Raw genomic sequence first — 24144 nt, 5'->3', positions numbered from 1 at the left:
TGGATCGAGGAAGGTTGTTCTCTTGGTGACCGGTTGGTTCGATCAACCGATGTAGCGGCGGCTGTAGTAGTAGCGTTCTTTTGACGTTGGTAACGCTGCGCCTGCCGCTTCCGGTTTAGCCGTAGTTTTCACTCCTCTTTACTTTCTTTTGGCGGAGTGTCGTATCGAACCATCCGATCAGGATCCGATGCTCGTACGCTAGTTGACACTGGCGCACTGGCTAGCTCCAGGCCAGGCTGCATTTCTGCCGCGTTCCCATTTGTTCGATCATCTCGGCGGCGGAATCTCGCTTGCCGCTCACGGCTCTGCTGCTTCAAACCTTTATCGTTTTGAGTAGCCATTGTCACTACTAATAATAAATTCCTTTTAATATAGTTTATAAAATCAATTTCAATTACCAAAAACTTACCGATTTATTAAATTAAACGCACGTTTAAAACACGATGTAACACGATCTGTTTTGCAAAGTGAATTTTGACAAACCGTTCTATTCAAGGTTCATAGCAAGGTAAACTTTGATCGAACACCCATACTTTAGTATCTTTAGTAGTACGGATTCAATTCTCCTAATTAGGTTCGAAGATTGAAGCCGATTTCAGATGTAAGTGAATAGGTTTAGAAAATTGGCCCCTTTTACTTTGATTAATTGTATTAAATGTAAATTAAGTAAATTAGTAAAAGAAAAATTTAATTAAAATTTTATAAACAACTTTGAATTTTACAAATAAGTTTGTGTTATTAAATTAATTTTTGTTTTTCGAATCGCAAAACGAATATATCGGGTTTGGCTAGAAAACATTTTTTGTACAGTAAAACAATGTTAATCTGCTTTTTGGTTTGGTGAGGTTCAGTTTTCCTCGTATGCATGATTTTACAAAATCAAAGTGCAAACGCGCTCAGCTGATCTTTTAGTAAGTGCGTGTATGAGTGTTCTCACTTACAGTGACCGGCATAAGTAAAAGCCCACCCCTTGATTTTTGTAGATTTTTGACTATAAATCCTACATTTTCTATCGTATCCGGCAAGTGTTGTGGTTTTCTTGAAGGTTTAACATTCCTCTTTCAGTTTCACTAGCTTTCATCTCGATTGGATTGATAATAAATTTTTGATAAATGTTTAAATGAGAGATGGTCGATCACAGATGTGACAAAAGTAAAAGCCCACCTACAATGAAATTTCCCTAACAATTAATATGGTCCATCCTTAGCTCAGATTTTAAGTTACAGGTGTTTTGGCATGACGTCTACACGATTTCAGGTGTATTGAGGTTCAAACTTGTTGAATAACTTCCAAAAAAATAATTATTTTGATAATAACATAATTCTTAATGAAATTTTTATCTAAAATTTCCCACAAATTCTTGATCCGTTAAAAATTTTGGCTTTGAGAAGGCCATTTGAGAAGGGGAGTGACACGGGAACATTAAAAAATATTAGTTATTTTAGCAGCATGCTTAGGATCACTGCCCTGTTGCATAAGAAAAGTGCTTTTAAATGGGCTTATTCGTACTGAGTCCATCAAATAGTTATTAAGGGTGTCAACATAATTTTCGCCCGCCATAATACCATAATTTTCTTTAAATTGTCCACAAGAGCCATGGAAATTCCACCCCGCAACTTCATACTACCACCTCCGTGCTTGATTATGACCGGTACATTACGTTCTTGCAAACCATGGTTTATTTTCCGCCAACCTCTTTCGTGATAGTTTATACTAAATGTTTCCATTTATGATTCGCCAGACTATAGAACATTGCTCTAGCCTTGTTTTAACTTGGTTACACATTTCCGGGTGAAATTCAAGCGTTTAACCATATTTTTTGCTTATAAACGGAAGACTTTTAGCATACGCACTCTTGTACTCATGTAGAGCTATTCTAATGTGACATAGTTTGCTCCAAAATAGACAGCGACAGGGTTTTCATGATGGAACAGATAGTTAATTCTAACGATTTCCTAATCTCCGGAATGGTTTTTATCATTTGTTCGATCATTCGTCTTCCCAGAACGTCTGGTTTTATATCTCATTTACTAATCTGATGAACATTGGTGATTAGTCATGATGGCATAAAGGCATCCCCTACTAATAATATTTTTTCTGCTAATATCTGTTGAGACACATGATTGAATCAATGCTGCATAAGAAGATTTCAGGCATGCAACGATTTCTTTTCCTCCCATACACCCATTTCTTTAGCGAAAACCCATGCCCAATCGACTTACTACTGGAACTACTACGATTGATGGATTAAATTACTGCAACCAATAATGGGAGAGGGGGGGGACCCTAAAACTTTAAAACAGATGTAAACTAAAGGCCCAACAAAGATATAGTAACCAGAGGGCTTTATTAGAGTCACAATAATATTTATTGTAAAGTGGGCTTTTACTTTTGTCACAACTGTGTTCGACCATCTCTTATTTAAGCAATTATCAAAAATTTGTTACCAATCCAATCGAGATGAAAGCTAGTGAAACTGAAAGAGGAATGTTCAAGCTTTAAGAAAACCACTACACTTGCCGGATACAATAGAAAATGTAGGATTTACAGTCAAAAATCTACAAAAATCTAGGGGTGGGCTTTTACTTATGCCGGTCACTGTATCGTGCTTGGTTGCTTGCTTATTGCCTTGCGCTCGCGCACACTCTCAACTGCGTCACGTGCAGCTACTCTTAGCTAGCAATCTTAGCGCTAAAGGCTAAAGGAGTGATTGATCTTGGCCCAAGGCTCACTCACAAAGCAGACAGCTTGCGGAAATTAGTATAAATGGCATATATTGCCACATTTTTTATCGGTGCACCAGAAAGTTGGAGCGATACACACATATCTAGGTTTGCATGGGTTGTATAGGTATGAAGATGAGTATTTTCGTTATGGAATTTGAAAATTACCGAAATGTTGAAAAAAGAAGTAGCCAGCGATGGGCAATATTTGGATCAATGTAATTATTCTTTTGGGTTGGAAAACAAATAATTTCAGAGACCTAATAAAACAGCAGGTATTAATTCCAGAACCTGATATAGGCAGAAAAAAATTATCATCATTATCATCATCACCATCGATCGATTTCATCATGATCATTGCATTACTCTCAGCGCGAGGTTTAGCGTGAAAATCCTTAGAAACTTTTTAAGCTAAGTTTGCATAGGTTTTTATGAGAAAAAAAAAATCACCATCATGTTCGCCGTCATCAACTTCATCTTATATCGTGTTGATGATCATGATCATTCATCATCATCACCACCTTATGGCACTTTTTAGAGCGCGAGAAAACTTAAAAACTTTTTAAGCTAGGTTTGCATAGGTTTTTTTATAAAAAAAAAATTACCATCATGTTCGCCGTCATCAACTTCATCTTATATCGTGTTGATAATGATCATCATTCATCATCATCACCACCTTATGGCACTTTTTAGAGCGCGAGAAAACTTAAAAACTTTTTAAGCTAGGTTTGCATCGGTTTTTTTGAGAAAAAAAAATCACCATCATGTTCGCCGTCATCAACTTCATCTTATATCGTGTTGATGATGATCATCATTCATCATCATCACCACCTTATGGCACTTTTTACAGCGTGAGAAAGCTTAAAAACTTTTTAAGCTAGATTTGCATAGGTTTTTTTATAAAAAAAAAATTACCATCATGTTCGCCGTCATCAACTTCATCTTATATCGTGTTGATGATGATCATCATTCATCATCATCACCACCTTATGGCACTTTTTACAGCGTGAGAAAGCTTAAAAACTTTTTAAGCTAGGTTTGCATAGGTTTTTTTGAGAAAAAAAATCACCATCATGTTCGCCGTCATCAACTTCATCTTATATCGTGTTGATGATGATCATCATTCATCATCATCACCACCTTATGGCACTTTTTAGAGCTTTTTACAGCAAAATCATCATGATCATCATCATCCACCATCATCCACCATCATCATCGTCATCCCCGTCATCAGACGCATCATATGCAGTGCTCAGAAGCATCGTGCGATGGCCCGTTTGGGCGCAATGCCGCGTTACACGGAGCGTGACGCGAGCTAAAATCTGTATATGGATTAATTATTATTATTATTATTCATTAATTAAACGCAACTATATAATTTTCCCTTCCATTACTCTGCTCTGCAAGATGTACAGAATGAAGGGTGGTGGTGGTGGATAGGTGAAAGAAGTAAGTAAAAGAGTATGAAGTGAATCCAATCGATTTAGAGACCATCAAAACCTTGGAAACGATACCCATATTGCCCTAGGACGTATTTTAAGAATTGGGGTTGTATGGAGGCCCCCCCCCCCTCCCTTCGTCCGATATGAACCAAATTTTGTCCCATGGTTTCTCAGGTGACCATCCACAATTGTGCAAGTTTTAATGGTATTCGGTTCATAACTTGCGGAGTAATTAATGTTTTTAACAATCAAGTGTTAGGAAAGGGCAGGAAGGAAGGTAGCGGGGGGTTTCTAACCAAGCCTATCGCACTCACCGGCCCGTAAAACCCTCTCATACCAAATTTGGATTCAATCGGTCCAGCAGTTTCGGAGTCTATAAGGGACATCCGGACAGACGAATTCATTTTTATATATATAGATTGTAGGTCACCTTTTCCCTCCTCTCCCGGTTCCTTCACCGGACTTTTTAAGCTAGGTTTTAAGCTCCTGTGTAATTAAATGCATCCGATTCATTCAATACTTGGGTTTAAGCCGTTAGTGCTTCTTTTACATGAAAGGGAACATACTCAGTATACACTTTTACTGTTTTGGCATGGTATTTATTTAACTTAACGAATATCAGCTAATTGCTGCCATAGCCAACAATACTCGTTGTTTAATAGAACCAAGGTCACAAAGAATGAATACTACAAACAGTTAAACATTGACCTTGGGATTTATCAAAGTTTATCGATAACATGATACCCGATTAAAGGGCTCAAAGTAAGTCATTATTCAACTGTGGCTCAATGACTATAGCAGTTGTGTGAGTTGGGTTAATCAGCACAGTACTTTCGTAATTTTTTTTTTTCAAACCATCCGGACAGAGATATTCATATTTATATCAATACTAGTTGACCCCGCAAACTTTGTTCTGCAACTCGACTCTTGGATCCTCCTTGAATTTCGACTGCGTCTATACTTGATCTTATGATTCTGCGCCCATGCTTGAGCCTAAACTTGATACTCTTCTGATTAGAAGATATTTTTCTGCTAACTATGAAATGAGCTAATTAAAATCAATTCATTTCATTTTCATTTCATCACAAATAGATCTCAAGTTATGGGCGTTCGCACGTACGCATCTTTCATTTATATATATAAAAGATGTGCCGATATGTAAAAGATGCGCCGTCCCGGAAGGTCGCTGCATCGTTGACTTGCGCTTGTATCGCGTGTGTCTAATGCTGTTCCTTATTCACTATTCTGATCGGATGTTACATTTCATGCTAAATCGCCCGTCTACGGCCGGTGTTATGTCTGGAATTCAATAAAACAACCATTGCACGAACATCCGGATTTGCTGACCGGATGTGACAAATTATTGGCGTAATTGCACAAAGTTTGTCCTATAAAAGGCAGCACCTGGGTTAAATCGGTAATTAGATAGACGCTTATCTCGATCGAGAGTGGATCTCCATTTGGTGAAAAATCGCATAAGCTGTGCTCGACAACTGTGCTCGTCAAGTGTGCCTGAAATCCAGTTTATTTTAGAGCTCAAACCAAAAAACCCAGGTAAGTGTTTAGATTTTAAATTGATTATATGGCGGAAGAAATTTGGCACACTAAAAATTAAGGGCATGTGAAGTGTATGTGATAAATTTGTAATTTAGTGAAGTTCGTTCAGAGCAATGGTGTTCGAAATTATAAGAGCAATAGATTAAAAGCTGCAGTGCTTATTGTGATGTTCTTATCTTTCAATGTACCTACGGTACAAACTTCTTTATGAGATAAAAACGTGAGATAAAGCGTGGTTTGCTTCATTCGCTTTACTTTCTGTACTTCTTTAACTTCTGTAAACTTAGCTTTATACACTGTTGTTTCATGAACCAGTTGCATACGGGGTAGCTGTTCAGCAACAAAGGAAAAGATAAAGTATTTTATCTCCAATTTGCGATGATTTGATTGTATTGATTTCATTCACCAGATTTGACCCTTTTTCGCGAAAAACAGTACAGTTCGATAAGCAAATTTCGAACCATGCAAGTTAAAACTCACAACTTAACTAACACAACATCATCAAAATTGCACATATACGCAGTCATTATGTAGCGCAACATCACGACAACTAATTAAAAGAAAATTTAACATAAATGTTTATCCAGACAATTAAAACCATTCGTTTCAATGCCATTCTAGACCACTCCGCTAATGGCTGATATTAGCAGTGATGTATGGCAACATTTTGCTAAAAGTGACAATGGCGCTAAATGCCAATATTGCCATAGTGTAAAATCCTTTAGTGGGGGATCAACTTCCCACTTGAGACGACATTACAATAGAATTGTAACGGAAGGACGAAAAATGGAATTGTATTTTAGTGTATTAAGTAATTGTATGTATTAAGTAATTGTTGAGTGTATTAAATTATGACAAATGAATACAGCAGAACTATGTATAATCGAATAGTGAGTTTTGTAATGGTTTGAAGTGAACAGCAGAGCAACGAACTGCGAAAAAATTAAGAAACTGCAACGTTTTAATTATTGCATCATCCTAATTATGTACAGATCGCGCAAATCGATCAATTATTGCATCAGCCCGATCATGCTGAATCAGCATGATGACGTCAAGCTGACAGAGATGAACCAATTGCAGCAGCCCGATAATGCTGAATCAGCCCGATGCCGTCAAAATTACCCAATCACTTAGAACTAGAATTAAGACTATAAAAACCCGTGAATTTCAATAAACGAGTTGAGTTGTATTTTGTACCGAAACCTGCTGCAGTCTCGTCTTTCACTGCTAACCATCTTCTTTCAGGTAAACCCTCCTCGGCCCTTACCCCGCCTCTTGATCCTCTAGAGAACCCCACCCGCGGTAATTCTCTTCTGGACACCAATTGGCATACCCGGGAAACTGACTAGCCTCCCCACTCCCAGGAAGGTTCCATAGTTAGTGCAGCGCTCAGTCTTTGGATCCGCTAGAGAACCTCACCGGCGGTGATTTTCTCTTGGATACCACTTGGCATATACGAGCGGCTGGCTAACGTCTTTGCTGTGGAAAGGTTCTATAGAGCAGCGCTTAGCCCTGCGATCCGCTAGAGAACCCCACCCGCGGTAATTCTCTTTTGGACATCGATTGGCAGATACGGGCAGCTGACTAACCTTTCTGCACCCGGGACGGTTCTATAGTTGGGTAGCGCTCAGCCTTTTGGTACATTAGAGAACCCCACCCGCGGTAATTCTCTTCCGACCACCATTCGGCAGATATGGGCCACCGACTAGCCTCCCCTTCTCCTCTTCTTGGGAAGGACAGTCAGACAAATACACTCCTGGTGACAGCCTGCTAAAAAGAAAGACGCCATCGACACTCAGGCAATAGCGGCTGGCGGACTGAAAGGTTCGCACATGATCAGGTCCAGACCTCTCCGAGGTTTAATCTCTTCATATGATGTTCGCATCACCAGTTTGGAGTAGCTGCGCTCGCACTTATACAAAAAAAACTACAAACCAAGCAAAACAAAATCATAAAAATGATGCTAAACTTACCAGCGTGGTACAGCATAAGGGCTTCACACAAAGAGACGAAAATTCCAAAACTACAAGAATTTATAGAGAAATTGAACAAGAATTACTCAAACAGATGCGAGGCGCTATCCTGCAACAGGTGAAAGGTTCGGCCACATCAACGTGGATATCACTGGCCCTCTACCACCATGCCAAGGATTTCGTTACTGTTTAACAGTGACAGGTTCTCCCTATGGCCCGAAGCAATTCCGATCAAGGACATATCGGCGACGAAAGTAGCCTCAGCACTAGTATACAACCGGATCGCACGTTTCGGAGTACCAGCCATTATAACAACGGATCAAGGCTGCAGTACGAGTCATCCGAGTCATCAAAAGGCATCCGTACTACATCCTATCATCCGCAGGCGAACGGATTGATCGAATGTTGGCACCGTACCCTCAAAGCAGCTATTTGTTGCAAAAATACGACCAAATGGGCTGGGCAACTACCCATCATCCTGTTGGGATTACGTACGACATACAAGCCGGATATCAAAGCGTCACCGGCCGAGCTTGTGTACGGTACTACATTGCGTATCCCGGCCGAGTTTTTTTCGGCAACGAGCAGACGAGCCCGTGTGATGTCACTTAGTTTGGCAGGACCTTGAGGGAATCCTGCGAGTGAATCTGTGCACCGGAGACGGCTTGGCATACGAAAGGATCTACTTTCGTACATTCGGATCTGCAGACAACTATCCATGTGTTTATCCGAAACGACACCGTACGCCCAGCTTTGACGACGCCGTATCAAGGCCTATACAAAGTGTTGGAAAGGGGCAAGAAGATGTTTGAAGTACAAGTAAACGGCAGAGACATCACCGTATCAATAGATCGACTGAATCCGTGTTTCCAGGCTAAAGACACTGAGGACGAAATGGAAACGACGCCACACGGAACTTCCCAGCAGTCTATTACTGTGTCCAAAAAGTAAGGTGACACGGTGTCCAAATTGCCCGCGTAAATGGATATCTTTAGTTTTGTATTTTTTATAGGTTGTCAGTGTCGTAACTCGCTGTATTTTCCATTCTTTCACGCATTACACGCCTTACATCCACCTATTACATCCACGTATAACATCTATTACAAGACTGCCCGTTTATCAACGACGCCTCTTCTCCGGTTCCCGTATGCGAAAATCCTCTTGCAAAGATCGGCTATCAGCCCCTCTCTCTCTCTCGATCATCGCTATCGCTCCTGCTACGATTATCATTATCTCTCCCTCTGTCTCTCCATTATCGCTATTGTTACTGTTTCGATTACCGCTATCGTTTCAAATATCGTTCTATCGCTCTCTATCTTTCTCTCTCTCTCTCTCTCTCTCTCTCTCGCTCTTTCTGTCTCTCTCTATCTCTTTCTCTTTCCTTCTCTCTCTGCACCCTTATCACTACATTCACCCTCTCCCCTATTCTATATGTTAAGACTTACGCTGTGTTCCACTCAGACTAATGAAATGCGAGAAGTGTATGAAAAAAAGAATTACCGCATCTCACCTACGCTTGTAAATCCCAATTATGTTCCTCGAGCTTCCGGGTAAGATCCTAGTGGTAGACGTGGTAAAGAACCATATCTTTCAGCCTTTCTGGTTTCTTGATGATTCGCCTCGATCTTTCAACGCCTGCGTCCTCCGAACTAGGCGGTGCGCGCCTCCGGCTTCTACGGACGACGGTGACACAGGAAGATCCTCGCCGTCGCATGCCACCGCTGATCTCGGCGCCCTCTTGACTTCTCTTGCGCTACGAGTGAATTGAAGGCCATGGTCGTTGCGGACAACCACCTTTGGTCCGTGGCGACCCAGAACCGTATACTCCTCACGGGAAAACGAATGGTCCGTCTTATTTCTCCTGGGAAGCCACAGATCAACCCTGTCGCCGACAGCTATACTGGATTCCCTAGCTCCTCGGTGGTGATCGACGTATTCCTTGCTGATTCACTTTGCCGCCGCGTCCTGTTCGCGCACGTTTTCTCTATCCCGGTCTCGAGCCCGGACTCCCACAGACTGGGAAATAGGCCACGATACTTCCACCCGACTAACAATTCAAACGGTGTCACGCCGAGACGAGCAAGAGGTTTCGCTGTGTTATGCACGTGCACATAATCGTCCAGGGCCTCTTTCCACGCGCGTCCTTCCTGCTTAGCAGCTGCTATGGCTTTTATAATTCCTTGATTCTGCCTCTCTGCAGCTCCGTTAGACTGGGGATTCAACGATATCGACTTATTTACTTTTACACCTCTTTCCTCCCAGTACTTTATGAATTCGGTGCTTTGGAACGGGGGTCCGTTGTCGCTCTGGATGGTTAGAGGCAATCCCCAAGTGAAAAGAATTCTGCTAAGGGCCGCGTTCGTGCTGCCGGCATCTGTACACCTCATCTCAGTTGCGCTGATGTACCTCGAGTACGTATCAACTACAACCAGCAGTTCCACTCCGCCGGGAACTGATAGGAAGTCGATTTGTAACACCTGCCGGTAGGGTGCGGCTCGTCAAGGGAAGCGGTGGATTCCGTTTCGAGATAGCTACGCAGGTTCCGCATGCGTTAACAAATGTCTCCACTTCCTTACCCAAGTTCGGCCACCAAAAGAACTCTCTTAGAATCCGCTTCATGGCGGAGCTTCCGATGTGGCCTTGATGGGCTGCCGCCACTATCCGAGGCCTAAGGTCCTTGGGAGCGGCTACCTTATCGTCCTTAGAAATGATCGCTCCCAATAGCCGTGGCCACACGGGGCGAAAACTCTAGCGCAAACGAAAAAATTAATGTCAAAACGGTTTCGCTTAACCCTTACACGCTGTCAAACTTTTATACGTCCGCGGACTTTTTCGCTGAACCCTTGACGCTATCGAACGCTTTATTTACGAAAATGTAGGTTCTTTTCGTATTGTTTTTGCATTTTTAATATAAATATAACGGCAACAGCAACAAAATCGTTAAAAACTGCAAAATTTATTCGGAAATCAACTTCAGCGGCCAAAACACAGATGAAAACAATACGTTTGACATTTCGGCATAAATTTTCGGGTTTTTACCCCTGCCACACGAAGCGAAAACATTTTGGCATTAATGTGCAAATTTGCGCGCAAATTTTCGCCCCGTGTGGCCACGGCTAATGAACGTAATGTTTTTGCTTCGACTTCGTACCTCTTTAAGGATTCTGGCCACTTCTAAGAACTCAAAGCCTTTCTCACATCGATGAGTTCCTGGTCATTTTCGGAGGACTGTTCTACGTCTTTCCAGGTAATACTCATTTGGTTACTGTCCAACCTAAAAAGTAAGTGGCTATCGGCGCTATCGTCAAAAGGTTCCTCTGTCCTGTTGGCATTGGGCACTAAGGCGTGACAGGGCGTCTGCAACATTCAGGTGGCCAGGTATTCGTTTCATCTCGAAGTCGAACGCTTGTAATCGCAAGGCTCACGACTCCACTCGCGTAATTGCGCGCTTGCTGAATCTGTGTCCTCCACCGAATATGAATTCGTTACCCTCTGAATCCGTTCTTATCGCAAAACGTTTTCCGGTCAAGTAGAATGCGAAGCGTTCTACACTCCACACGATTGCAAGCGCTTCTCTCTGGGTTTGGGGATACTTTTGCTCCGTTGGCGATAAGGCCTTTGAGGCGCATGAGATGATGCGAGGTTTACTGTGACGGTCAAATTGTACCAATACTGCGCCAAGGCCCACGGAAGACGCATCAACGTATAGCTCCGTTACGTCGATGGGATTGAAGTAGCCTAGTCTGGATATCGACTTCAATGCCTCGTTTTTTGAGATAAGAGAACTCATCCTCTTCCCCTTTGGACCAGTAAAAAACAATCCGCCTTCGCTGAGTTCCTCAAATGTTTGGTCACGTCGGCTCGCATGAAGATAAATCGCTCCGAAAAGTTCATGAATCCTAAAAAATTTTTCACTTCCTGTATGTTCTCCGGCCTACGAAAATTCCCGACTGCCGCTAGTTTCGTATCCTCCACTTGTAAGCCTTCGTTGGTCAATGAGAATCCTACGAACTTAACTTTTTGCTGACCGAACACGCATTTGTCCTTATTGATCCGTACATTATGCTCCTGAACGTCGTACGTCGTACTCTCTCTTATTTTTGCCGTGAATTAGGATATCGTCCAAGTAGCATTTCTGTCCTCGGCATCCTGCTAAAACTACGGTCTGCATTGCCTCCTGAAAGATGTCCGGTGCATTGCAGAGGTCAAATGGTAATCGTATGAAGCGGTATGTCGCGTCTCCGGCGAAGAAATTAGTCAAATGACGCGATTCCTCCGCTATTACCACATGAAAGAATGCGCTAGATAAGTCGATCGTGGAGAACCATTGCGCTCCGTGCAAATCGTTAAGTATTTCCTCTATAGTAGGCATCCTGAATGGTGTTCTTATGATGCACCTATTAGGTCCTCGTAGGTCCACCACCAGGTGAATGTCGTCCTTGCCCTTAGGGACCACCAACAACGAGGAGCAAAAGGATCTGTCCATCTGGTCCGTCACTCTCTCTATTATTCCTGATACTAACTGCTCCTCCAGTCTCCGTTGTGCTTCCTTACGAAACGGCAAGGGGATGTTGGTATAAATATTGCGCGACGGCGGCATTTCTTTGTGATATTCTATCACAATTGGCGGCATGTTGAATTTGGGAAATTCGTTGTAAATTGATATGGCCCGTATTTCCACCTTCAATCCGAGCTGCTAGACGCTATACCGTAGCGCCGTATCTCTGCTTAGAAGGGGCTTGGCTTCACGGACGACGTAGACTTTTACTAATAACCTGGGGCGGTCCTCAGAAATTAATAACTCCGCTACGAAGGTACTTTCTACATGAACCTTCTCGGCGCTAGCGTAGGCGTATAAAGATTTGTCTGAACCGCTCGTTACGCTGAAAATGTGTTCCCTGGACTGTTCATCGCCCATAAGTAAACTGAATATGCCTTCGTTAACGGTGTTGACCTCCGCCCCTGAATCTATCAGAAACAGTATCGGTACATTGTTGATGTGGCCAAGGACAGTTCCTTCGTTGCCAGTCAACTCCAAGTGTTTTTTAGTCCCTGATACCTTCGCAATAACCTGAAATAAATATCAATCATACAATTTGGTTAGTCAAACGACTAGTACGTACATCAACCCCTTGTCTGCTCGAGTAACGAAATATAGGTTTACATTCCTACTGGAATTAACTACTGACAAGAAGTTTATTCCATTTCCGAATTCGTTACCATAAAAAAAAATTCATAACAGCAATCGAATGTGTACGTGCGTCCACGCCATCGAAATTCAACTGTTCGGTTCACTTACGGCTACCGCATCCTCAGTTTCCTCTTTCATTAGGGCTGCCACCTTGGCGCGTCTGGCGTCTCCGTCGTCCGAGCTCCTACGTTTGGATGAAGCAGGGGAAGGGAATTTGGTGCAAGCCCTCTCGATGTGGCCCACGATTCCGCAGTTGTGGCACACTTTGTTTTACAACAGCGCGAAACATCTGAAGGGCACGTGATTGTTGCTTGTACAGCTCCAGCATGGTTTATCCAGCTTCCCATTTTGGCCGGTTGGGTGTGAATTTGGCCAATTCTTCTTGCGGCCTTGCGCGTCGAACGGCCTGTTCATCGTCCGCACCGCTTTAGGGTGATCTCCTCGGAAGTTATTCCTCTGTGGCCAGTTTCCTCTCTGCTGGCCGTAAGAAACGGCTGCCACTGTAACGTCGCGTGCTGCGGGGTGTGCTTTTGCGTAAATCTTCTCGTTATTCCGGTCGAGTTCGTAGCCACGGATTCTGTCGACAAGGTCCGAGGGCGAACCACCTTTGCGTAGCACTTTACGACCTGCCTCTCGCACTTTGATGTGCACCGCGTGTTACTGGATCACGTCAGCGACGCTCTCCAGTAACTTCTCCCCATCGTAGTCGCACAGCTTGGCCGCAGCTATTACGCGTTTGAGGTACTTCGATTCCTGCTCGTTCTGCTGCTGGACCATACTTCTCAATTTCTGCCGCTGTGTCAGGCTATACTCGCGCGAGCCAAAGAAGGCTTTCAGGCGGTCCATAGCGCCTGACTATGAAGTGACCTGACTGTCAAGCGAAGTCGCTGGTGCCTCCTCTAAAATCTCTAGCAGCTTTGAGCCAGCCTTCACCTTGAAGACGTTCATTTTTGCCGCCTCGTCGACAATTCCTACTACAGCTAACGACGCTTCCAACATGTCCCTCCAGGTTTCGAATGATCGGCGACTAATATCGTCCTCGCCTTCGTCTGGGGTGCACGGCGGGACGTTCATTGATGCCACCGCCCACGAGTTCAATGACGCCGTCATCGTCGGCAATGGCGGGTTAATGGCGTCTTCCATCGTAGAGCATTGTAGAGGGTCATTGGTGTTTGGCTCGCAGATGAAAGCCGAACTTCAAGTTCGCATTTTGTCCGCATTCCTCTTCCTTAACTCCTTCTTCAGCCACTTATTATCCTGTACTGCTCTTTTCAGTAATTGTTGCAAACTTTTGTTAGTCTTCGTTTTTGTTTTTCTAAAAAAAAATAGAACATCATGAATATTAGTAAGCTACCAGCTCGGGGGTGCTTCCTGGAATCTAGCCCGAATGACTATTCCAGCTACGTAGAGGCTCAGGAATCTAACCGACGAGGTTATTCCAGCCAATGCACGTGAAATTCATCCTCTCGGGGATGTGTCTGCGAAACACCCAAGCTACACATCACTCCTAAGACACCCTTCCATCAGTGTGTCTCTCAAGGTTAATCCATCGGCGTTGCACTGTAGCGTCATGCACAGGGAAAAACGTTTTCCTAGAACTTAGTGACGCCGCGCCACTCGTAAGTCACTCGCTCGTCATTCGCCCAGAGGCGCTTCCTGGAATCTAGCCGGGATGGCGGTTCCAGCTGCGGATCGGCGGTCTAACTGAAGAGGCTGTTTCAGCTAATGCACGTGAAATCCACACACTCGGAGATGTGTCTCGGGACCACCCAAGCCACACATCACTCCTAAGACACCCTTCCATCAGTGTGTATCTCAAGGTTGAACCATCGGCACTAGCACTGCGCGTCGTGCGCTGGGAAGACCATTTTCCTAGAATCAAGTGACGCCACGCAGCTTCTAAGTCACTTGCACCGAGCCGCTTGCCTTTTAAACCTTATTCACTTATTTATTTTTCTGTTTTTTTTTCTTTTTACACTAAACTCACTTCCCGGGAGCTTTTGCGCTTCGTAACTCGCTGTATTTTCCATTCTTGCACGCATTACACGCATTACATCCACGTATCCACCTATAACATCTATTACAAGACTGCCCGTTTATCAGAGACGCCGCTTCTCCGGTTCGAAACCCTCTCTCAAAGATCGGCTATCAGCCACTATCTCTCTCGATCATCGCTATCGCTCCTGCTACGATTATCATTATCTCTCCCTCTGTCTCTCCATTATCGCTATTGTTACTGTTTCGATTACCGCTATCGGTTCAAATATCGTTCTATCGCTCTCTCTCTCTCTCTCTCTCTCTCTCTCTCTCTCTCTCTCTCTCTCTATCTATCTCTTTCTCTTTCCTTCTCTCTCTACACCCTTATCACTACAGGGATTTCATGTCTTGTTAATTGCAACTAACTCGGGATTAATAATAAGGAATAGTGAAACTTCCAACACATTTCAGAAAACGTCGCAAATGAAATGCTACCCCACTCACAAATGAAATGTTATCCGCTGTATACACCAGACATTGTTCTTTCTGAATGCAGCTTGTTTGGTTGCCTATATTTGTTTGTGCACAGAACCTCACCCATTTAAAAATGGGTAGTTGATTGGATTGCTTTAAAAGATGAGAAGTTCTTTCGATATGCAATTCGAAAATTACTCGTAAGATGGAAAAAGTAGTGGCCGGCGATGGGTAATGTTTGGATTAATGTATTTATTCTGTTTAATAAATCGGAATAGCGAGTTTCACGTCCGTTCTCGGCGGTTAGTACATTTGATCTTCGCCGTTTATTAATCATCCCATTCGTCCGTTACAATTCGTTTAAGTCCATGTCTCCAAAACTTATACTAAAAACCCACCACATGCATTCAAACCCACCACCTATTTGAAAAAACCCAACATTCCGGCCACCAAAAAATGCAAATTTTTTATAAAACTCCTCCTAAATCAGCATCAGTGAATACATCCTAATATCACTGAGTACCTGCTCGCTATCAGTGTTGGTTAAGCCCTAATCCGCTGACTTAACGGGATCTGTTTCGATGCTGAATTGATTTGGCAGCAGTGCCAACCTTGCCGCTTCGCGTGTAATGTCCTTCCCTGACGCTATCCGCAACGTCACCACGCGGACACCCTGTCCTTGCCTGGATGGGTCTTCACGATCCTGCCCATCGGCCCCACGGTAGGTGCTAAGTTATCTTCTCGTATAACTTCCAAATGTCTCTCTTTCAGATCTACCGGCGGAGCGCGCGCGTGGAGTTGTTGCAGGCATTCCGTATACCAACGTGCCCACACACACTGAAGATGTACCTCGTAATCGCGCAGCCTATTCATTGGTCCCTAATTAACGTCTATCTGCGGTAGTGCGTACATACCCGAACCAACGAGAATGTGCCCTGGTATGCCCCGCCGCTTCCCACAACCCACCGAAGTATGGGGCACGAGGCGGGATTAACTTCCAACGAATCGTCTCGTCCCGCTCCTGACTGTTGCACTTCATCTTCTTGTGCACCCGGTGAAGTTTGTGTGCTGCCCCCTTGAAACTCGTGACGTTATCCGAGTGATCCTCCACCACCAGACCTCGACGTGCGATGAATCGACGGAGTCCCGACAAGAAAGCTGCCGTCGACAGAGCCCTCACTAGCCCTAAGTGCACCGCCCTAATGGAGAACCACACAAAAACTGCGATGTATGCCTTTGTAACTCTGTATGCCGGTCCGCAGAAGTCGACACCCGATACTGCAATTGGCCTCGTCGGAGACACTCGCGATGCTGGTAGATTCAAGCTCCGTCCACCGATGATCCAGAAGCGCTGCCGCAGCGCGGCTGGAAGTAGTTGAGTCCCAACATGCAGTAGCCGCAGATGGTAAGCCTCCGTCAACAGCACCGATAACGGGTGGTTCGACGCCAGCGCAATTGAGTGGATGGTTGCCCTAGTTCCATGAGCGTTGCGCAGCCGCCCACCGACTCGCAACGTCCCTGCTCCGTCCAAAAACGGCGCCAACCACTTCAGGTGAGAGCTGCGTGACATCTCTCGGCCCTTCTTGATGGTCTGAATTTCCTCCAAAAAAGAATCATATTGAGCCAACTAGCACAGCCTGAGCTCCACCTGATGAAGCTCATCCCTTGATAACGATGTCCATGATCCGTGTGATGCTTTTGTGCTACCCGTTGCAGCCTCCTGCAACCTCCGAATGTACCGCAGCCAATATGCCGTGGCCCGTTGAAGCTTTGGGTACGACGAAAACCGTGAAAACAGATGCGTGGTAAAGCTTGCCAACGTAGACATCCCGACAACCAGCTCCGGGTCAGCTTGCTCCTCACCCTGGATGATCACCTCGTCCACGCACGTCGCTCTCTTCGGCCACTGAGCTTCCGGGAAGGCCAACCAATGCGATCCATGCCACCAGCGATGACAAGCGACCAGCTTGTCTGGCAGCAACCCTCGCGAAATGTCGTCTGCTGGATTGTCTACACCCGGCACGTGTTCCCAAATCGCCCCTAGATTTGCCTTCTGAATTAGCGCAACTCGATTGCAGACTGCGTGCGGATTGGACAAGTACACTACCTTCGACTTTGCCGTCAGCAGCAGCACCGAGATACCGGTTTCCCTCTCCGCCCGAACGTAGAGACATGCACTATATGCCTCGTGTGAGGCATCCATAAATGCATGCACCTGAACACTTGATGACTGCGGAAACGCCCCAAATCGCGGCACTTCCAGCTGCTGAGGCGCGGACAGCGCCGTATGATTCCATGACCAATGACCGGCCACCCTGACCTGCACATCTGTCCGTGGAGATCCTGAGATTACTGCTTGCCGCGGAGCGGGCATGCAGCGCGTACCGGAAGCCCTATCCGGCACGTCCTTGAGCGTAGCCACTGCTGGGGTTCCTGATTGCCGCGGAGCGGACATACCGTGCGTGTCGGCCACCCTGACCGGCACGTCCTGCGTCGTAGACCCTGGGGTGACTGCTTGCCGCGGAGCGAGCATGCAGTGCATGTCGGGCATCCGGACCGACCCGTCCTTCGGTGAAGAAGATGAGGACCCTGATTGCCGCGGAGCGGGCATACAGTGTGTGCCGGCCACCTTGACCGACCTTTCCTTCGGTGAAGAAGATGAGGTTACTGCTTGTCGCGAAGTGGGCCTACAGTGTGTGCCGGCCACCCTGACCGGCACGTCCTTCAGTAGAGACGCGGGAAACACTGATTGCCGCGGAGCGGGCATGCAGTACGTGTCGGCCATCCTGACCGGCACTTCCTTCGGGGAGGAAAATGAGGTTACTGCTTGCCACGGAGCGGGCATGCAGTGTGTGCCGAACACCTTCCGCAGAAACCCCTTCACCACACGAACCCGACGCTCGAAATCGACATGATCACGAAAGACGGCTTCCTCGTCCTCCTCGTCCTCTAACGTATCCCCTAACTCCTCCCATGCTGCGTTCTACTCGCGATAGCACCTTTCGAGCTCTACCATCGCGTCGGGAAACTGGCTCGCTTCGTCTTCCCGGAATGTCTCACGGAACCGCTCCAGCTTCTCAAGTTCTTTCACTGCACATCGCATTGCCACCAGGACGGCCTTCATTCTGTATGTACTTAACTATTTCGTACGACACAACACAAACTTGTGAAAAAAGGTCCCTTACTCGGCCGTTACTTTCGAAAACGACGCCACCAACTTTTGCGCGAAACCAAAGGTCGACGACCTTTCACCGAGCACCAAACCACCGAAGACCGAGCGTACCGAATGCACTCTTTATTGCAGAGTGCAAACCACGACAGCCAAAACTCGCGAAACCCTTGCTTGCCGGGTTTTCCGATTTCCGTTCCGATTCCCCGATCCGGTTCGAAGGACCAAAATGTTTAATAAATCGGAATAGCGAGTTTCACGTCCGTTCTCGGCGGTTAGTACATTTGATCTTCGCCGTTTATTAATCATCCCATTCGTCCGTTACAATTCGTTTAAGTCCATGTCTCCAAAACTTATACTAAAAACCCACCACATGCATTCAAACCCACCACCTATTTGAAAAAACCCAACATATTCTTTTGGTTTTGAATATCAATGGTTGAATATCAATTCTTTTGGTTTTGAGTAGAATGTTGAGCCAAAAAATCGAAAAACTAATTCAGGGAACTAATACATCTCAGTACCCAATATCAATTCCATAGTATTTACGGAACGGACAGGTTTTTGTTGGCACCGGTGGAGGGGTACCATCTCTCATCTAACAACCACATTTAATCGGTTATTAAACACTTAAATTTCATTTATAAACCCCCAAATTGATGCAATATTGTAAAGATGTAGATATTGACTTTTTAGCATCTTGCTAGAAAAACAATAAGAAAGGCGAACTAATGAAGTAAAATGAATGAGAGTTCATAACAAACCCGTATGAAATCGGGTAAATCAGCTAGTCGACAATAAATCATAGAATCCGCTCTCGGTAGAATGATTATTCATGACCCCACGCAAACACTGAAGGAGGACGTGAAGACAGGGATGACATCCTTTTTGCTTAACTTCCTCTTTTTTCTTCTTCTGCTACGTCTACTTCTTCTCTTGTTGTCATCTTTTTGTTGGGTAGTATTTGTGAACGCTTCGTAAATTCCGTAGCCGGATTGTGTTGATCTCTTCCGGCACATCTTTTGTCCAGTACCTTGTGCCTAGACAGCTAATTATTTTCCGCCCTTTTGCCTCCCCCTTCTATCTTCTTTTTCTTCTTTTTTACTTCTTGCGCGAAAAGCGCCTTGGGCAGTCGGGATCGTGTTTTGGCAGCAACTCGACCATAAACTTGTGCCGTACAGTTCGCGCTGGGCTGCGTCATGATTTATCACAGCCGAAGAAGCTGTTGCGGTCGAGCGGCAGGTTGCGAATGAGGCAACCGTAGGCTTGACACTGCATTAAGAATACATCTCTAATCCATTTATAATCGATATTGAATTTACATCTGAATAGGTACCCATAGCGCGACAGATGGATCTGCGACGTGTGCGACGTGGAATCGGTCAGCTAACCAATAGACCATACTTCCACCCTCCATCCGGCCCTCACCAGCAAGATTGCCGTATTTTTTAAGATTTGCCCGCCCGCACAAGCCAACGGCGGTCGAGCAGCTTTCCATGAATTCAAGATTGCCCGAAGGTTGCTGAGTCTGGGGCCTGCGGCGGTAGATGCCGAAGGCCCAGGAAGGCTCGCGGCTAGATGGTGAAGGATGCGCTAATGATTTATCTATTTCCTAGTCGATTAGGGAAATTGGTTTAGGTTACACATTAGAGCTCGTGTGGCTGTCCCGTTCCTATCTTTACTCTGCGGTAGTGTTCGCTTGTTGGCTGATATACAGCAGCGTCCCGTACGCATTTCTTGACATTTTTACCCCGTGTCTACACAACCATTTAAATCCAGGGAAAAATGAACAAACTTGTTTCGATATGTGTTCATTTTGTGTTCTTTTCCCCCCATTTTAATGGCAGTGAGGATAGGGCATGAAAGGGATTTTTCTTTGAATGGATTATCCATGCGTTAGTTGGGAAAGAGTCTGAGAAAGAGAGCGACTACAGTAATCGATGCAACGCGCATACAGTCAAACTGTACACAGCTGCAATCCCCATTACAACCAAATCCATTCATACGCATACAAGAATGAGCAGAATCAACATCATCCGGCTTCATCTTCGTTGAACTGCCGCTTCCTGCCCGATTGTGCAGTCGAAGAAAACGAGGTCAAGATGCACAACCCAGGCCGTTAAAAATATATGATATGCTTAAAAAAATCCCGGCTAGAACCAGGAAAAGGGGGCTCTCATACAAATCTTTGCTACCTTTCATAGATTCAGCGCCTACTTGGATGCAGCAAACATTTTTTGCAAAGCAACGCATCGGGAAAAAAATCACAGTGCACTATGATAACTGACTGACTCGGAATGAAAGAAATAAATTTAAAGCTGAATAAAAATTTCAAAGACGGTTTAGGATGGTTGTAAATTTGTTGATTACATTTTTTAAAGAACTCAGTATTTTGTGTCACATTTTCTCATCAATTGGACAATGTTTTCCAGGTATATTTAATTCGTAATAAAATCTAAGTAATCTGGTAAAAATATAGCAAACCTATCGGTTGTTATTGTAAAATAAACAATATACAAATAAACCTAAAATAAAAAAGTAACAAAAACAAGGTTGAAAGGACAAAGTCGAGATGTACGAAGAATGCGAAACGTTCGCAATGAAAGGGCTGAAGAAGAACAAGAAATCGCTCTTGAAGAGATTGCTATTAGAATGGATCCACTGCCTGTGTCTCGCGCTCAAAGAGAATCAGCCCGTGAAACGGCTCGGTTAGCCGCGCGAAATGCTCGATCGAACACCAGGCATCAAGAAATAGATCAATTTCGACGCTCAAGAAGAAATGCATCAAGTACTGATTTGGATAAAGCAGCGTTTCGATACGATTGCAATATTGATTATAGCTCGCATCCTTGCGTTAGCATTGGCGCAATGAATGTTGTTTGTAAGTACTGCCATGCATTGAAGTTTTCCGGAGAAACGCCAGGATTGTGCTGCCTTAAGGGGGGGCTTTGGTTATTTCGAGTCAAAAACAGGGTTATTTTTGACGATTTTTAGTGAAGAAATCGTTTAACTTTATTTTTTCAACTGAGTGTCATATTAAACTACAACTTTTCAAGAATATTTGGTTCTATTTTGGGGAAGATTTGTTCAAAACTACGTTCATGGCTTCCAATCTAGAAAGGCAAGTTTACAAAAATGTACTTTTTGCGGTGCCTACCGTAGCCACGTGCTGGGTCATCAGAAATATTCAAATGAATATTCTTTTGTTAGATTATAAGTTTATCCAGGTAGCCCCGTCGAATTTTTGTTAAATTTCGGATTTTTCGATTTTTAGCAGATTTTTTAAGTTGAAAAAGTGATACTTTTTTCAATGTTGCCTCAAAAAACGAGCTTTACAAAATTCAAAAAATTGTTTAAAAAAAAGTATCAACAATTTTCATAAAAACTCGACGGGGCTACCTGGAAAATAGTGTACAGATTATGTGTTCAAAATTTCAAATCGATCGGTCCAGTAGTTTTTATGCTACGATGGGCACCGACTTTGAAAACGCAGGTTTTGGGATTCGCGATTCAAAGTTGCGAGATGCTTTGAGCCTTGTATGAAGCTCTGTTTTTCAAAAATCAATATCTTTGTCAGTTTTGTTTCGACTGATCCCAAAATTTTTCATAATACTCTTGAAAGGCTAAGCCCTCATAAAAAATTGTAAAAAGTATATGCGAAGAATTAAAATAAAATACCCAAGCCCCCCCTTAATCCCTCACCTGAGCCATTACATTCATTGCTTTCTTATGATTACAAAGTCGTGATCATAGCAAATAAACGGCTATTTGGAACACACGAGCGCACTTTTAACGCTCCAACAATAGATGAAATTGCCATTTTAGTTGTTGGTGAGAACTTGAATTCACGCGACATTGTGCTTGCACGACGCGGTACTGGGCCATCATATTTTATTCTTTGGAAATACGAAGTTTGCTGGGGTTGCTAGTAAAATAATATTAACATCGTTTTGCTCTCTGCATGTTGCTGTGTTTAATTTTTTTTAGATAGACCATCACTACATCCCGGCACAAGAACTACACTGTCCGCGAATCTGGATCGTAATATACCGCTAGCATTGCTTGGTGCCTACGAGAAGCATATGCAACGGAAGGACAATGCATGACATTTGGACTTCCGTGTTCACGTATAGTAACGGGATAACAAAACAAATACAAGATAAACGTGAAGGGAGCGCATCCATTGCGCGAGATGCACAGACAGCAGAATGTATATTGGGTGGCCGTGGCCATCATCGTGGTAGTGGCCATAGCGACAAAACAAAGATGCAAATGCTAACTTTTATGAGGCAATGTCCTCATAAAAGTTATCCCGGATCCCCGGATCCTTGCGGTCAAACGTTAGCCAGTGGCAGGTGAAACCAACAAATGGAAACATAAATCAACCCCTGTTGAAGTGGTAAGGGTACGACCACGTGGTTATCCTGCAACAGCAGCAGCAACAGGGAAGAATAGCAGTAGGCTATTTTCATTACGAGCTCACTGATGGAGATTGAAAAAAGTTAGCGTGTATGCGTATCTCGGGTACGCGCGCGCGCGCGCTCGCGTGTGTGAGTGTGTGTGTGTTGGTGTGTGTGTGTGTGTGTGTGTGAGAGAGAGAGAGAGAGAGAGAGAGAGAGAGAGAGAGAGAGAGAAGAAGAAGAAGGCAAACACACAGCCAAAAAGGCGATCATCGAGACAAAACAGACGAAGATGGCGAATGTTAATGCTACTAAATGTTCTGCTTGGATCTTCACTTTTGACTAATTGAATGGAGTCTCAGTATACCTCAGTATCAGACGCTGTCTCGGTATTCCGACCCGATGACTGCGATGAAATTTGACTGTTGTGGCATGAATATGTACTGCGAACCATTATGGCTTACCATAAAATGACAGATTGCACGGTAATTTTTCTACGATGTCCATAGCGATAGCAATTTTGTCTGTATACTCGAGGCAACACAGAACCAACCGAGCTAACTCCACGCCTGATGCAACAAGGAACCGCATGCAGGACGCTATTAAGGCCCACTCAATTCAATTTTCAATGTATACGAGGTACACGGCTCCGTCATCACCTACCCTTGCGGCAGGAGAATGCAAGGGTGCCAAGTGCCATAACACTCTGCGATAGGTGTGTGCCCTCCCCACTCCCGCCTTGCCTCTCTTTTCCACAACATTAGCATTGAAACACGGAGTGTCCATATTGTGAATTTTTTTACGATAATTACTGCACACACAAACACACATAGCACATAGACATAGACCCCGATGAGTAAAGTAGTTTCCCGCTGGAAAGACATACAAAAGGATTAAGGCCATTGCCAACACCACTACGAGCTCCACTGTGGACTGGCTGGCCGTAAACCGGCAGCTCGCAGATTAATGTTTATGCGATTTGTAATAATACTGGCTGAAAGAGGAGAAGCAACCTTAGCAGCCGACGGTAGCAGCGGTTACGACGAACAGGGCATAAAAATCAACAACAAACATTCGGGACTTACCGCAGCACGCATATCATCGCCCACCATGATCGCTCGCTAGCGGCTCACAACAACCCGGATAGTTGATGAACCATAGGCCCCAGATGTAGCTTTCCATAAACCGACAAATGTGTTGCTTCACTGAAGACGTGCCGCTACGATGCTGCGGAACAT

The sequence above is a fragment of the Anopheles darlingi genome, chromosome X, assembly GCF_943734745.1.
Source record: "Anopheles darlingi chromosome X, idAnoDarlMG_H_01, whole genome shotgun sequence".
NCBI lineage: Eukaryota > Metazoa > Arthropoda > Insecta > Diptera > Culicidae > Anopheles > Anopheles darlingi.
This window is presented reverse-complemented; position numbering follows the sequence as displayed.